This window comes from Schistocerca americana, chromosome 3 (genome assembly GCF_021461395.2).
Source record: "Schistocerca americana isolate TAMUIC-IGC-003095 chromosome 3, iqSchAmer2.1, whole genome shotgun sequence".
NCBI classification, from domain to species: domain Eukaryota; kingdom Metazoa; phylum Arthropoda; class Insecta; order Orthoptera; family Acrididae; genus Schistocerca; species Schistocerca americana.
The window spans coordinates 692,632,535-692,651,130 of NC_060121.1; positions in this window are offsets into that span (position 1 = coordinate 692,632,535).

Consider the following 18,596-nt stretch of genomic DNA (forward strand, 5'->3'; position numbering starts at 1 on the left):
GCTCCCTCAGACAACTATCTGTTCTCCAATTTGAAGAAATGGCTGGTGGGATGAAGATTTTAGTCAAACGACGATACGATTGCAGCAACTAATAGCTATTTTGCAGACTTGGACAATTCCTATTATTTGGAAGGGATCAAAAAATTAGAAAAGCATTGGACAAAGTGGGTAAGTCTAAAAGGAGACTGTCAAAAAATAAATAAGGTTTACCCCAAACATGTAAGTAGTTTTTATTTTTGCATGGACTTTTCAAACGCCCCTCGTACTAAATGTGAGTTCACTGCACTGCCTCACACAGTTATGTAATGAGTAACTGTCCATCTTTGTTCTTCAGTCATGAGCTGTAAACAATGGTTAACTTTACCAATGACACATTACAGGTGATGGTGTATTTATCTTTAAGGTAGCACCATCACTTAAAAGTGGCAGTCATTTCTATTGCATGAAACATAGGCATATCAGTGACATGTGCTTCATGCCAATTGCTCATTCCGGTCAAAATATCATTTGAAATATGGATCTCTCAACATTGGTTCTGTATCTCAAATTAGGGCCTACTCAATTTAGGACATTCTACCATCTCTGATTTTCACCATAATGGTTGCAAATCCATTGACTGTTTATTATTTACTGTTAGTTTTAAAACATGATATCTTGACATTGTGTGCAGTTCACACTATTTCAGTGACAGAAAATGTTACCAGCACCCATCTCTTAATGAGATAAGGATAACTGTGAATTAGAGGAAGGGAAATTTCCTATACAAAACAACAAAATCTCAGGCAAACCAGCTGAAGCTGCTGCCAGATTTTTAATAAATTATATGTCTCAATAAAGAAGACAGTTTAAAAATGTATCTGAAATGAATCTGATAAGTCCTTGGTAAGTTTCTGGAGGTACGTAGCACTAGATGTCTATGCATGGATAACACAATTCCCATAAATTACAGTTCAGTGGTTGGTGGGCATAAGGCTGGCATCCCATAATGCCTGAATTGTGTTCTATCAGGTTCAGATCAGGAGAATTTGCAGACCAATACATCAACATAAGTTCACTACCATATTCCATAAACCATGATTCTGACCATGTGACACAGACAGTTACCCTGATGGAAAATGCCATCGTCACTGGGGAATACATCAGGCATGAAGGAATGCAGGTGATCTGCAGTATTACTCATTTAGAGCACAACTGTCGTGCTACCATCAGTTGCAGCATAGGTCTCACAGAAACCTGGGTGAATGTTCCCCATAGCACAATATTAACTCCACCAGCAGACATCAGTGGTGCAGTGCATGTTCCAGTTAGCCATTCATGTGGATGATTGTGTATCTGGACACAACCATCCCAGTGTAACAAGAAATGTGATTTGTCCATTCAGGTTACTCACCACTAAACCTCAATTATATCATACCCACTGATATTGTAATTGATAATGCCATTAGGTCAATGTGGGAAAATGTAAGGCTCATCTGCTGCAAAGCCCCATGTTCAACTATGTCCAATGCATAAAGTGCTGTGAAACACTTGACCTTGCGCCGACAGTGTATTCTATCAGCAGATTTGCCATATATCACCCCTCTCCTGCTTTATAGAGTGGGCAAGCTTCCATCCTCTACATTCTGCAGTGCATCTTGGACATCCACGACCTTGTTAACTGCTATTGATTTCAGTCTTTGAACCACATGCTCACAATATTTGCACAAGAAAATCTTACCACAGTCACCATTTTTGAGATCTCATTTCTAGGTACCTTGTTTTATTACTCTGCTTATTACCAAACAAGAAAAATAATCAGGTACTGAAAATATAATGTAAATGAATAAATCAAAATTCTTATCACCAAGAAGTGGCAGGGGAACAGAAACACATGAAAGGGTTTAACCTTTACAAGCTTTTGGAGCCAGTGGCTCCTTCTTCTGGCAGAAGAGTTGAAGGGGAAGGAAGTGGGGTGAAGGAAAAAGACTGGAGAAGTTTATGGAAAGTTGTATAGTTCAGAAAAGTCACTCAGAACCCCAGGTCAGATGTCATGGGAGACTTGCTGGATGGGATGAGAAGGAAAGGCTGGTGCTGGGGACTTCACCTGATGAGATTTGCAAACCGGAGAGATTAAAAGGTGGTAGGCCATGTAATAGGTGAGACATGGATTACTAACTTACTAAAACATTGTGCATGAGTTAATAAGAGCGAAAAGCAAAATGCATTGTATGTAACAGAGATGGGAGGGGGGATGGTGAAAAATAGACAGGTCAGAAAGTGAAAGATATAGAAAACTGAAATGGAGGGGTGAAGAAAGGAGTAATTAGTGTGAAGAAATGCTGAGATGGAAGGAATTAATGTAAATTAAAGCCAGGTAAGTAGCAAGAACCAATGTCGTATTCTAATGATAGTACCCTTGGTTCTTGACAAAAATTTGATGTGTTAAACTGATGCTTATATATGCTGTAAATACATATTAACTTGGTTTATCTGAAACTCAAATTGTACCAGTGTAATAAGAACTTTAACTAATATCATTCAATCAAATGAACACTAGCTCAAAGTAATCCACAGAGACTCACAGCATGACATCAGCAGGTCTTCCCTTTTATCTTTAACCTTTCCCTGAATATAGTGTAAAATAGTGCATGATGAAATCAATCAATACCGGGCCCAAACTCTTTGCCTTTACAAATGTCAGCTTGTGTCTGTGTATGTGCGGATGGATATGTGTGTGTGTGTGAGTGTATACCTGTCCTTTTTTCCCCCAAGGTAAGTCTTTCCGCTCCCGGGATTGGAATGACTCCTTACTTTCTCCCTTAAAACCCACATCCTTTCATCTTTCCCTCTCCTTTCCTCTTTCCCGATGAAGCAACAGTTTGTTGCGAAAGCTTGAATTTCGTGTGTTTGTGTTTGTTTGTGTGTCTGTCGATCTGCCAGCACTTTCGTTCGGTAAGTCACATCATCTTTGTTTTTAGATATATTCAATCAATACTTATATTGATAACTGCTGTAATATTCGTGCAACAATTACTTTGAAGGTGAGAGAGTAATCAGGATGAAACAAAGCTTATTTTGATATGTTTTAATGCAGTGAAATGTATTTTATTGATGATGACTGTCATTTTAATGACAATTCTGTAACCAAGTCATGAATTTGGCTACAAAAGTTGAAGCAAGTGGAAGCAGCACGAACATCTTCCACTGAAATCAATAGAGCTACAAAAGCTGGAAAAAAAAAGCTTGATGGAATTTCAAACAGATTTCTGAAAAGTTGTTCTGACTTACGCCTAATAAGTAATGTCTTTGGTGATACATTCAAAGCATTACTGGCTCAGGAAATTTTCCCTGGCAGATTAAAATATACAACTGTTTTACCTCTTTAAAGGAAAACTGACAAACATTTACAAACATTTAAATGTTTACTGTCCAGTTTCCTTGCCAGCATTTTTTCCACAATATTAAAAAAAAAAAAAATATTGTACTGAAGTGTAATCTTACATTTAAGTACAAGTAATGTGCTTAACATATCACAGTTTGGATTCCAGAAGGGTTGCTCAATGGAGAGTGCTATTTATGTCTTCATGTACCAAATATTATAAGTCTTAACAGTACCTCTCCTGCAGCATTTACATGCTACGCCCTAAATTATTTGTTGGATGCATTTCAGTCTCTGTCTTCACTACACTTTTTAACCTCTATAGATCCCTCTAGTATCATGAAACTAGATGTGTTAACACACTCTTAACATCCTGTCATTCTTCTGTCCATAGTAAACAGTCGATGGATTCAACCGTTATGGTGAAAATTAGAGATGGCAGAATGTCCTAAACTGAATAGGCCCTATTCTTGTCAGCATTTTTCATATGTTCCTTTCTTCATCGATTCTGTGTGGAAGCTCCTCATTACCTTATCAGTCCACCTAAAGTTTATAATTATTCTGTAGTACCACATCTCCAATGCTTCAGTGCTCTTCTGTTCCAGTTTTCGCTCTGCCCATTATTTTCTACCATACAATGCTGTGCTCTACAGATATGTTTTCAGTTACTTTGTCTACAAATTAAGGTCTACGTTTGACACCAGTAGATTTCTCTTGGACAGGAAAACCTTCTATGCCTGTGGTAGTCTGCTTGTTACATCCTTCTTGCTTTGTCTGTTATAGGTTATTTTCCTTCAAGGGTAGTAGAATTCCTTAACTCTGCCTGCTTCATGATCACCAATTTTGACATTAAGTTTCTCACTATTGTCATGTCTCCTACATCTTGTTATAAATCTTAAGTAATAAAATATTGCCAGTTGGTATTTTTTGTGATCTTGCCAAAGTGATTATTTGTGTAGATCATGTCACTCTTAGAAAAACTTACGATATATGGAGTTGATTGCTTTGCATACAACTAGTTTCAATCTCACTTAAAAATTAGAATGCAAAGAATCGTGCTGACTCATTCAAACAATAATGGAAAAGCAGAAAATTTTAGTGATGAGTGAGAAATCACAAAGCATGTCTCACAGGTTTCAATTTTGGGTCAACTCCTATTCCTTAAAACATATGGATTACCTTCTACTTAAGTCATCAAGCAGAATTAGTACTTTTGGCAGACAATTTGAATGTTAAAATATATCCCATAAGAGAGAAAGAAACAGAAGAGATTGCTAATGATGTTTTTCAATGAATTATTAAATGGTTCTCTAGAAATACTCTCCCAAATTTTTAGAAAACTTGTTATATCCAATTCTGTATAATAAATAGTTGTGCAAAGGATTGATGTAGCACAGAATAAGACTCAGTAAATAGGATTCTTTTTTTTTTTTTGGGGGGGGGGGGGAGAGGGGGATAAATCACTCTTACGACTGGTTTGAAGCAGCCTGCTACCAATTCCTCTCCTTGATACGATAGTGTACTCCAAATTTTGGTGTTGCACATATTGATGAAAACTTGAACTGGAAGAAGAATTCTACTGAGCTTCCCAAATAACTAAATTCAGCTACCTTTGCTCTTCATGTAACTGCTATTCATGCAGACAAACAAATTAACCTCCTATTTTGCATATTTCCACTCAATAATGTCTTATGAAATAAATTTCTTGGACAACTTATTGCTAGGAAAGAAAAAATTGACTGTGCAAAATTTGTCACCCATGATCATCATATAAAGACCTCTTCAAGGAGTTAGGCATTTTAACTGTGTCATCACCATACATATATATTCACTAATGAATTCCGTTCTTGAGTATTGGTGTAACCTGTACAACTTTCCAGTCTTGTGGTACCGATCTTTCATAGAGCGAGCAGTTGTATGTGATTGCTAAGCATGGGGCAATTGTACCAGAATACTCTGAGAGAAACGTAATTGGTTTACTGTCTTGACCAAAAGACTTGCTATATTAAGTAATTTAAGCTGTTTCACTACACAGAAGATATCTATTTCTAAGTTACTCATATTGACAGCTGCTCTTGATTCAAATTCTAGAATATTTATTTTGGCTTCTTTGGTGAAGGAATTTTTTAAAACTGTGTTTACTATCTCTGCTTTAGTGGTGCCGTCATTGGTAAAATTGCCATTGGTAATGCACAGAAAATGCATTGATTGTGTCTTGCTCCATGTGTACTTTACATGTGACTAGAATCTCTTTGGATTTCCTGCCAGATTTGGAGACAGAGTGTCATTGTGGAAACTATTAATAGCATGTTTCCACAACCATTTACACTTAGAGTGGTTTCCTGAACTAAATGCTCGAAATAATTTCTAGTGAAAGCATTTAGCACAATTTTAAACTATGTTCTATTCCCACTAATGGTTTTGAATATATATACCAACATATGTAGGTAGGATAGAAGTCACCAACACCTGTAACTTTGTGAGTGGTTTACCTATTTGATATGATGCTCAAGGTTTCTTTGAACTGCTGAGCAGTAGAATTATCTGAGTCAGATGCCAGTAAAAGGAACAATTATTTATTTCAGTTGTCAAGTATAACTTCTACCTGTGTTAACTCACAGGAACTATCTACTTCAGCTTTGCTACAAGATAAAAGATTTCTAACAGCAACAAACACACCACCACCAAATATACTTAGTCTATCCATTCTGATCATCATTAGGTCCTTATTCACTATTGATTTTGAAGAGAGAGTGGTTTTTATTAATGAAACATATGAGGGAGTATATGTACTGAGATATCATTGTAAATACCTGTAGTTTCCTAAACAGATTCCGGCATGAGTGCCTTCATTGCACACCACTCATGATACATGTAACTCTCTTCTGAGCAATAAAAACTTGTTTTGCCAAGAGCTGGTTGCCCGAAAAGATAATTCTGTAAGACAAAAGTGCATGGAAATATCTGAAATAAGCAGCTCTTGTGTCCTCCTTACGTGTGTCTGATGTGATTAGGCACAAGGCAAATGTTGCAGAATGTAGTCTTTTTTCCTAGATCTAGGATATCGTTAGACCAATTAAGTTTGCACACTATGTACACACCCAGGAATTTAGCTGAGTCGACTTGCTTTATATTTCATTTTTCATTTCATTTCATTATCTTCCTGTATATCATTTACATGATGTAGGAATTGTCACAACAAAGTTATCATACTAGTACAAGTACTACAGACATAATAATGGAATATCACTTTCAAGACATTTTTTAAAAGTACAAGTTTAGACATACAAATTAAAATTTTTGGCTATAAATTTACACACAATCAAAGTACTCATCTACGTCATAGAAAGTTTTGCTTAAAAGGTAATTTTTAAGTTCGGTCTTAAATTTTACTTCATCTATTATTGCCTTCATGTACACTGGCAGAGCAATGTAGAGTTTTATTCCAAAATAACTTACATGCTTTTGGGTTTGTGTTGTCCTTACCCTTTCTACATACAAATTCTTATGAGTTCTAGTATTATAATTATGGCAGTCCTCATTTGTACATAGATTTTTCATATGTGCTCTTGTACACAGAATGCTTTTAAAAATATACAGTGATGGTATTGTGGGTATTTGCAGTTCTTTGAAAAGGGGCCTACAATGAGTTCTTGGAGAGTTATGTGTTATGTTGTCCATCACATTCTATATTTATATCCCCAGTTCTTAGTCCATTACAGTTAAATCATTTAAAAATGTCATCAGATGCATTGTTCGCAGATGTTTCCTTATTGTTCCCTGTTGCTTTGTCAACTAGAAGAGAAGTATCATCAGTGAATAGGGTGAACTTGTTCATTGGCGTGGTGTGGTGTGGGAGGTCATTTACAAATATAAGAAACAGTAAGGGTCACTGTACCAAGCCTTGAGGCACTTCAGTGTTGACTGTGCCCCATTTGGATAAAGCTGGGATTCCACTGCTGTCAGTAATTATTACCCTTTGTTTCCTATCTGTAAGGTAGGACTTAATCCAAGTTCCCATTCTTCCACTTAACCCATAGTAGTCTGCTTTATTTAGAAGAATTTCATGGTTGACACAGTCTAAAGCATTGGATAGGTCACATAGGATTCCAATTGGTGCCAATTTTCTGTTAAGAGATTCGAGAATTTGATCGGTGAAAGAGAAAATAGTATCATCAATTGATAAGCCTTGACAGAAACCAAAATGACATTGACTGAGAATGTTATGGCTGTTCAGGTGATTAATAATTCTCATGTATACCAGTTTCTCAAGATCCTTTGAAAAACTTGTTAGCAGGGATGTTGGGTGGTAGTTTGTTACATTAGTTTTTTCACCTTTCTTGAAAAGTGATTTCACACAGGCATATATTAATCTAAGTGGAACAATACCTTGTTTTAGTAATTCATTAGAAATGTGACACAAGACTGCATTTATAAAGCCATGACAGTGCATGAGTATCTTAATTGAAATATTATCAACCAAAGAGTTTTTTGACTTCATCTCTGTGATTGTCTTATTGATCTCACTATTTGTTATGGGGGCTGAACTGCACAATAGCCCTGGGTTTGGTGTGGGGTAGCGGTGTGGCAAGTGGACTGCTGTATCCTGTTGTGGGGTTGTACACCACTGAGGGCTCCTGGAAGGACGAAGCCTCTCCATCGTTTCTAGGTCCCCAGTTCAATATATACATACATACACACATACAGCCATAATTTTAAGGCAATCAGGGAAAATGCCCTCATCAAGGATTTTAATTGCAAGGTAGAGCAGAGAAGTTCTAATTTCCTTAATTATAGCCTTTATTACAAAGTTACTGAATCCATTGGAGTCTTCTGTTGTAGAGTTGTTCAGGTTGTTTTCAGAGTTACATTATTTATATCTGTAGCAGTTATTCTACGCCAGTTAAATCTTTTATCTGTTTTATTCTGTGATTGCAAAAGATAATTTTCTGCATCAGTTAAATGATCACCTTTTGCTACTTGGGCATTTATTGAATTTATGGAGTGTTCATTGAGAGTGTCACAATTAATTGGGTTACAGATTTCTCCCTTTCCTGTATTTATCTCACTTTTAACTATGTTTCAGGCAGCTTTATATTTGTTTTTACAATTTGAGATTTGCTTTCATTTTTGCTGCTTTAATTTCAGATTCGTATATTTTTCTTAAGTTTATATATCTATTCTTGTTTCCTTGACTGTCTTCTATTTTGTCCTTCAGTGTGAATAGAACGATTCTGATTTTATTGAGTTGTGGGTTGTACCACTTTTTTGTATGTTGTGGTTAATGCATATTCCTACATTTACATCTCTTAGTAATAAGAGGGCAGTTACTGTCTAATGTATTTTTATATTGGATATGAATGCAGAAAAGCTTTCATTTATATCTTTGTCAAGGTTAGTATTCTAGCCCATTCCATTCTACTCATTTCATTTCTCACTACTTCAATATTCTCTTCCTTGAGAGCTCTATATGTAGTTAGCATCCTGGTATCATCAAGTGTCAGATTTCCAATTTTGAGCCATATGCCATCATGGTCAGATAGTCCTAATTTGATGGTATACCACTCTACTTGATTCCTACACATATTGCTAATCTTATTGTCAAGGCATGCCTCCATTTTGGTTGGTTTCTCATTTAAGCAGTTGTAATTCATTGATCTTAAGATATTTAGGATGTGTACCACAGTTTTTCTTCTTGCTCTTACATCTATATTAATGTCTCCTGTGATAAATGTTTTATTTTGCTTATATATGGTAGTCAGCAAGATTAATTTGGAGAGTTTTTCTGCAAACATCTCCTCATCAGAAGTTGGTGGTTGGTAAACTGTTGCAATAGTGTTTCTGAGTGTGTATAACCAAGGCAGATGCTTCAGAAAGTCCTTCAACAGACAGACTTGTGAGGTCTATAAGTGAGTATTATAGAGTCAGATTTTTATTGATATAAATGGACACTCCACCATGAGCATTGTTTGGTCTACAGTAGCTTGTGGTCAGCGAGTAGCCTAATGGTACAAATAAGCTTATTTATACACTTTTAATCCATTGTTCATTTACACAGAGAATGCCTCACTTCATTTCCTCCAGCCAGTACTGTAGTTCACTGACTTTGTTTCTTAGTGACTGTACCTTTATATGTACCAAAATAATTCATTTTTGCTGCAAGGTGGTACATTTGTTACATTGGACTTAGTTTTATTATATTCTTTAAGTATGTATTTTGTATTGTGTTCTGAAGCTCTTTGTTTTGACCAAGTCTGACACATTTGTATGTATTGAACCAGAGACCTAGAAATGATAGAGAGGCTTTGTCCCGCCTTAGCCCTCAGTGGTACACAACCCCACAACAGGCCACAGCAATCCACCCACCTCACTGCTGCCCCACACCGAACCCAGGGTTATTGTGTGATTTGGGGACATCTCATACCAGATGAGAGTGTATCCCCAAATGTTTGCGTGGTGGAGTAATTATGGTGTATGCTTACGTGAAGACAGTGTTTGTGCAGTAATCACCGACATAGTGCAACTGAGGCAGAATAAGGGGAACCAGCACACATTCGCTGACACAGATGGAAAACCTCCTTAAAAACCATCCACAGGCTGGCCAGCACACCAGACCTCGACATTAATCTACAGGGCGGATTCGTGCCAGGTACCAGCATGCCTTCCTGTCTGGGAAGCAATATGTTAGATTGCACAGTTAGCCAGGTGGGCTACAGTTTGTTTGAGTTTCCTAGTCTTAATTTTGAAACAATCTCCTAGAACTATATTCTTCTTGGCTTCTTCAGCCCAAAGACTGGTTTCATGCCTACTGCTCTAGCCTGTGCAAGCCTTTCCAGCTCCATATAACTACTGCAATCTGCATCACTTCGAATCTGCTTACTGTATTCTTCTCATAATCTCTCTACAATTCCCCCTCCCCCCTCCTTTTTTCCAGACACACACACACACACACACACACACACACACACACACACACACACACACATTGACGCCTCAGAATGTGTCCTACCAAACAAGTCCCTCTCCTAGTCATGTTTCACCACAAATTTCTTTTCTCCCCAATTCATTTCAGTACCTCCTCATTAGTTACATGATCTATCCATCCAATGTTCAGCAAAGCCTCTTTCCTTGTTCAAACAGTTTATCATCAGTGTTTCACTTCCATACAAATACTTTCAGATATGACTCCCTGACACTTTGTGGGGATGCGCTACAGTGCATGTGTGCTCACCACCTGTCTGCTTTAGCAAACAGCAGCAGCATATGATGTGGATCGGCCGTGAGTGAAGTGGATCAAAGCAGTGGAATCTCTCTTCACTATGCACTGCCTTGTGGCAGCTCTGGGGTTTCTCCAGAGAGAAGGATATGATGGAAAGAGCTCCCAGATCAGTATTTCCCATGCAGATACCAAATGACTAAAATGCTCATCCAGTGTGATAGTGTTTTATAGTGAGAGTTTCTTTCGTGCTGTATGAACTTGAAGACAGGACTTGCCACAAGGTACAGTGATGGTATTATGGAAATGTATGGTTGTAGCCAAAACGATCCCAATCTGTCTGTATTGCAAGCTTTGACTGAGCAGTGATTGCTGGCATCTACAAAACATTCATGAGTGCTAGTGGCAGAGCATTAGAATTTTGTTCATATCAATTTGAGATTGATGGTTTTCCACATTGCCCTGGCAGATCAGTAGGCTACTTGAGCATCATGGAATTCTCAGTAACAATTGTATCACAATGGATAGTGCGTTGCATGTCACTTTATTCTGATAGTCTACCACGTGCATGCCTGCAAGTTTTCTTTTCTTATATTTACTAGGTATGGAAGAGCTATGCACAATTTTTGCCAATTATGTTTCGTTACTTCCCACTTGCTTAAACCTGCAGGTCTGTGAGGCTACTTTGTGCTAATGAACTGTCTCCATCACCTGGCTTCTGCTTGCTCCACAAGGTGACATGCGTTGTATAGCCACAAAGAGCATCCATCCTCATCCCTCAGCCTTTCAACGCTAGCAAAAAGAGCAGTGCGCCATGATACAGGCTGATACCACTACACTGCCCCAGCAGTTCCAGCCCCAACTGGTGGCCCCCCACGGGGGCTCATGGTTCTTTTGTGAGTTTTTCCATGTTGCCAACAGGGCCCTGAGCTATTGCAGCTCATTCTTCATACCTGGGATGCATTTCCTTCCCTGTGCCTCTTCTTTCCCATCCTCACGTCTTTCCTGCTGCTCCCTCTTACCCCTCTCAGCAATCTTACTTATACCAACCTGGTTTCCTGCATTTCTTGCGGTCTTGTTTCCCTTGCTTTTTCTCATTCATCCTTTTGTGGCATTTGTTGTCCCCCTTTGGGGTTTGACCTCCACTTCTAAATTTTCTGACTGCAGTATGAGCCATTTGTGGAATAACTCCCTCTATAACATCCATGGTGTGGCTTCCTGTCCTCCCTTCTTCCCTCCCCTTTTCCTTCTCTGTTGTAGCCACCCTCTACCCTGCTAGGTCACCAGCACATGTAGCTAATCCGTGTGGTGGGGCTATGGACCCATCTGGCTGAGCCTGATGACAACACAGGGATCACACTTCTGATATGTGAACTGTGGCCTCCCCATATATGCTTAGGAGTCATTCCTGAACTCCCACCAATTGCCCCTGTGCCAGATTGCCCTTGCTGTAACTGAGTGATGCCCATCGAGAGAGCACCTGATTGGAATTGGTGGTATCAGGGCACGTGGTGCATGAATCGTATCAAGTTCCAAAAGTCTGGCCATTCTTCTACAGCCGCCTGTTGGAGTGGTAACGGATCATTGAGTCTGTTTCTTATGACCCTGTGGCCTTCCCTTCCCTGGCTACGCTGTGGGAGGAGGGCCAGGTTCACCAGCATAGAGTGAAACACTTTCTCCACAACCTGGTCTGTACTAGGATCGATGGCGACACAATCACCACCATAAAGCCACTATTTTATATGGAAAATATCAGAGACAAGTTTGGCAAAGCGGAGTCTCTCAATAAGATGTGATTGGGTTTCCTATTGATCAATAGTTCTTCTATCACACAATCTGCAGTTCGTTGTGCTTGTGATCTTCTTGGTGATGTCTTGGTGTCTGTTACACCTTGCCAGTCTCTTAATAAGGTCCAGTGAGCCATTTTTCATCAGAACCTCATCCTCCCAAGTGATGAGGAACTCTAGGCTACACTGGAGCGATAGGGCATTCATTTTGTGCAACATGCGCAGAAAGCTCATAACAACAACTGCACTGATTCTTGAACCTTTATTCTGTCTTTTGAGGGAGATGCCCTCCCAGAGATGGTTAATGTTATTTGTTATAATTGTGACTTGAAGCCTTATGTCCCACCACCCATGAGGCGCTTTTTGTGCTTGTGTTTCAGGCACATCTTCCCGATGTCGGTGAACCCTCTATGTGGTAAATGTGGACACCCACTCCATGACAGGAGACCCTGTGTTCCATCACCAATCTGTGTAAACTGTCATGACTGTTACTGTCCTTGCACACCAGATTGCCCAGCGTACAAGATATAAAAGAAGATACAAGAGTAAGTATAAGTCCCTGAATTGTCTGTGTTACCACCTGAGGTGCATCAAAAATGTGACGGACTCCATCCTGTCTTGATGACTTTTACTTTTGCCTTGTTACATCCTTTCCCCCTCCTTCCTCAGCCTTACCCCAGTCCTATCCCCCTCTCCTCTCCCCCTCTCCTGAGGATCCCACAACCTCCCCTCTGGATGCCATTCCCTCTGCCCGCCCAAAGAAGTGCCCCCCCCCCCCCCCTTTCCTCAGTGCCCGCCTGTGATGGGGCTCCCTCCCTGGACCCCTCTCCTCTCCTCTCCCCCCGGCATCTCTGAGGCCAGAGGCCTGCTACCACAACTCAGCCACAGGATACACAGTCTGTGAGCGTGCCAAGGTCGCGTGCTCTCCTTCAGCTCTGGATCTCACGGAAGCCTGCTCTTTTTCTGTGTGCTGCCCTCCACAATCTACAAAAGAGAAGCATGAGGAACATAAGTCCTAGGACAAGGCCCCCATCTGTGTCTCCATAGATGTCACCTCCTCCCTCACAAACTGAGTGTGACATCTTACTAATGGGTGGCATCCTGCTGTCGTCGGTGACAGATGGATGACCTGGTGGCATAATTGGCTCCAGCCTGTTCACCTCCCATTTCGGAACCCGCTCTTTGATTACTCAGCGGAACTGTAATGGATACTATTGTTACATCCCAGAGTTGCATCCCTTATTGCCTTTTACTCAGCTGCTTGTGTTATTCCCCAGGGATCTCTTTTACTGATGCTCACTCACCAACCCTTCATTGGTTCTGTGATGTCTGCATGTTGGTCCATACAGATATTGTTGGTATGTGGATCCCACTTTGTGCCACATTGGAGTGGTTGCCATTTGGGTGCACTGGGGCTCTGCCATCATGGTTTGTAATCCATATCTCCCTCCTGACCAACCACCTACATCAACTGCCCTCCTTCAGCAACTCCCTCTTCGTTCCTCCTCCTTGGGGATTTTAATGCCCATCACCCTTTGTGGGGCATTGCTTCTTCATCCAGTGGGGGCTGCTCATTGACCAATTTCTTGCAGAGTATGACCTGTGTCTCCTTAATAATGGTTCCCCTACTCATTTTAATCTGCATATGGCACTTTTGCCACCATTAGTCTTTCGGTCTCTTCCCCTCCTCTTCTACCTTACTTACACTGGTCACCACTTGATGACCTCTGCAATTGTAATGACTTCCTATTGATTTTCTTGTTCTCTTCTCGCATCTCAATGACCTGGTTTCCCCACTGGGCTTTCCCTCAAGCCAATTGGCCGTGTGTTCTCACCTTCTGTGTCAGGTGGTATTGATGAAGTCATTTGTGATCTGTCTGATAAGATACTCCACCCTGCTGGCATTACCATTCCCCATTGAAAGGATCTGTTCACCGTAAAGCAGTTCTGTGATGGAGCATGGGCATTGCCACCATTGTTCGTAATTGTTGTTACACTTTGCAACATCTTAAGTGGCATCTACATCTACGTTTATACTCCGCAAGCCACCCAATGGTGTGTGGCGGAGGGCACTTTACATGCCAATGTCATTACCTCCCTTTCCTGTTCCAGTCGCATATGGATCGCGGGAAGAACGACTGCCGGAAAGCCTCCGTGTGTGCTCGAATCTCTCTAATTTTGCATTTGTGATCTCCTTGGGAGGTATAAGTAGGGGGAACCAATATATTCAGTACCTCATCCAGAAACACACCCTCTCGAAATCTTGACAGCAAGCTACACCGCGATGCAGAGCACCTCTCTTGCAGAGTCTGCCACTTGAGTTTGCTAAGCATCTCCGTAACACAATCATGCTTACCAAATACCCTGTGACAAAACACACCACTCTTCTTTGGATCTTCTCTACTGCCTCTGTCAACCTGTCCTGGTACGGATCTTCGCACCAACGCCCATCACTTAATGAGACAGAGCAAATGGGTGTGTTGGGAACACTTTGTCTCCTCTCTAGGTACTTCCACCATTTTGTCACTGGTGTAGGTATATTCCATACCTTCCAAAGTTGTCAGTGGCTGTCTTCCATTATGGACCTTGCTCTTCTAGGTGGCCTTTGTGCAGTTCCTCAGTGCTCGCAGAACACCCCACAAGACATTTTTCGAGGGCATCAATGTCAGCCTCCTTTCCAGCTGCCTTCCTCCTCAGCAGAAAGTGGGCTGAAGCTTCTAGCCTATTTTTTACCTCTTGTTGGGTGGAATCCTATAGTGAACTTTTTACTCAATGGGAGCTTCTTCTGGCCCTCTCTCTTTCCCACGACTCAGCTCATGGCCATGATTCCATCCATAACTAATTGCTTAAACACCTCAATCCTCCACAACACCAATATCTTCTCCAGGTGCTTAACCATATTTAGCTTAAAGGCATTTTTCCCTCTCAATGGAGAGACCAGCCCATCAGTCTTATAAATGTGCCCAGCAAGTTACTAGACTGGGTCGTGGCTCATCAGATTAATAGGATCCTTGGATCTTGGATGAATGGCATTCCACAGGTCTCTGTATTAAGCGTTCTTCTTTCTCTAATTGCTATTAATGGACTCTGGACTCTGCTGTAGCATTAGTCATCTCTGCTCTGTATGTGGATGATTTATATATTTGGGTTAGCTCCCACTCAGTGGCCTCTGTAGGACGACAGCACCGAGGTGCTACCCAGTGTGCTTCCACATGGGCACTCTTGCATGGTTTTTCAATTCTTTCCCCTTAAGTAGAAGGTGGTGCATTTCTGTAGCTGTGCTATGGTCCATTCTGATCTGGAGCTCCACCTTGATGCTCAATACCTGACTGTGGTCCCGCAATCCTGTTTATTTGGTCCCCTTTTTGACAACAAGCTTACTTTGTTGCCCCAGATCTGTCATCTGAAAGTTGGTTGCTTGTGTAAACTCAATGTTCTTCATTTCCTTGCCCACATCTCTTGGGGTGTGGATCATTCAACCCTTCTCCATCTTTACTGGTCTTTAGTTCTGTACCGTCTGGTCTATGGTTGTCAAGTTTATGGATCAGTTGTCCCTTCCACAGTGCTCCTCTTGGACCCAGTTCACCGTCATGGTATCCAGTTAGCCACCGGTGCCTTTCACATCAGCACTGTCCGTAATCTTCTGGCTGATTCTAGGATCACTCCCCTTTTGATTCAATGGTCCCAGGTCCTGGTTTCCTTTCCCATCATTGTCTGCTCTTCCCCTGCTCACTCTTCCAATTCTGTTCCTTTTGCATCTTCAGGCCATTACCCGCCTGCTGCCCGCCCTCAGGTGGGTTTACAGGCTTGACTCCACCTTGCTTCTCTCTGTCATGATTTCTATTTCCCCTCCTTGTCCTCTTCCTCATGTTCTCTTCCGACCACCCCACCGCCACCATTGGTTAGTTCCTAGATCAAAGATGTGGATAGATCTCTTCTGGGAAACAAAAGCCTCCATTTCTCCAATGGTGTGCTATTGTTTGTTCCAAATGCTTTTACGGGAGTTTCAGGATGCATTGTTTTTTACACTGATGGCACTAAATCTGCTTATGATATGGGATAAGCCTTCATGTCTTTTGTTGGCATGGAACACCATCTCATGCCTGCCACCTGTAGGCTGTTTACTGTGGAACTGTTGGCCATCTACTGGGCCCTCCGTTTTATTAAATGATCCTCCCTCATCCGAGTTTTGTTGTATACTGACTCAATGAATGGCCTTCAGGCTATCACTCGGTATTTTTCCCACCAGTCCTTGGTCTCTGCTATCCAGTTAATATGCACTCCCACCCTCCTTGTCTCGGGTGTTAGTGGATGACCCTTGAATGGTTATGTCTGCCCTTTGTTTTCTTCACAAAAGTGGTTTGTACTCTCAGGTACAAGTCCTTGAATTTTCCTCTGTCATTTGAGTCCCTCATTTAGCGTAGGTGTTGGTTATGGAGGCCTTTACCTTACCTCCACACCGGCCATGTTCTCCCTGCCTTTTCTCTGCATTATGTCTGATGTGTTGTGCTGTTTTGTTTCCCATTTCCTTGTGGCCAAGTGAGGTGGCGCGGCGGTTAGCACACTGGACTTGCATTTGGGAGGACGATGGTTCAATCCCGTGTCTGGCCATCCTGATATAGATTTTCCAAGCTTTCTCTAAATCGCTCCAGGCAAAAGCTGGGATGGTTGCTTCGAAAGGGCATGGCTGACTTTCTTCCCTGTCGCTCCCTAATCCAATGAGACCGATGACCTCGCTGTTTGGTCTCTTCACCCAAACAGCCCAACTCTGCCCGACCCTTTTCTTGTGTCTCCTACCCCTGGCGTTGTTCCGGGGTTGTATTGTGATAATGGTATGGTGTTGGTGTGGGAGTTGGGATGGGTCAGTGGCCGTGCTGATGCCTCACCGCACATAATGTTTTTGGGGCACCATAGCAATCCCTGTTTCCATCCACCTCCCTCCTGTTGTTTCCTCTTCCTTCTGCCCTGACGTCCCTTTTCCTTCTTTGTTCACACATTATCCCTTTCTCTTGCCTGGGCTGGCACTGTTTGTGGTGCTCCTCCTTGATTGTGACGCATCACATGGGACACCTCAGGTGTCACTTGTTTTGCCCATGGGCTCTCCTTCTGAGACACCTCCTAGTGCACCTGACATGGTGGCTCTACCTACACAGCAGGTTGAGTTGTGGGTGGCAATGTGCTTGAGGTAGAGGGCCAATATGAAGAGTGGCCATATGACATCACCCATTCACCTGTGATTGGACAGGTGGCCACTCCATAATCAGGGTCTGAGCAGGCACAGGGGGGAAGGGGTTTACTAGTTATTGGGAGCTCCAGTGTTAGGCCCCCCTTAAGCAGATAGTGTTCAGGGCTGGAAGGATTGCCAATGTGCACTCAGATTTTCTGCTGCAGGCATTCATCTGAGATGTGGATGCAGCCTTGCCTGCAGCTGTCAAGCAAGCAGGATGCAGTCATGTGCAAGTTGTGGCTTATTTTGGCACCAATGATGCCTGTCACATAGGATCTGAAGCCATCCTCTGTTCATACAGGTGACTAGCAGACGTGGTGAAGACTACTGGCTCACACATGGGGTGCAAGCAGAGTTCACAAATTTCAGCATTATTCCCAGTGTCAATTGGGGTCCTTTAGTCTGGAGCTAGATGGAGGGTCTCCACCAAAGGCTTTATTGACCCTATGATGGTCTCGGCTGCAGATTTATAGACCTGCTTTTTCATGTGGGGATTTGATAAAGCATGGAAAAACCCACTGTGGTTTAATAATGGAATTCAGAGGATTCTTAGGAAGCAGAAGCTGTTGCATTCTTGGTTCAAAAGGGAACGCAAAGGTTAGTAGATATTTGTGTGTCTGTGAAAGGATGTATATGTGATGCATACAGATGCTACCACCACAAGACCTTAGCAAAATATCTGGCAGAGAACCTGAAAAAATTCTGGTCTTATGTGAAATCACTGAGCAGGTCTAAGGCTTCCATTGAGTCCCTTATTGACCAGTCTGGTGTGGCAGTTGAAGATAGCAAAATGAAAGCCGAAGTTTAAAATTTCATGTTCAAGAAATCATTCATACAGGAGAATGATACAAACATATCCATCCACACATACAGACACAAGCAGACATATTTAAAGTCTTTAAATATGTCTGCTTGTGTCTGTATGTGTGGATGGATATGTGCGTGTGTGCGAGTGTATACCTGTCCTTTTTTCCCCCTAAGGTAAGTCTTTCCGCTCCCGGGATTGGA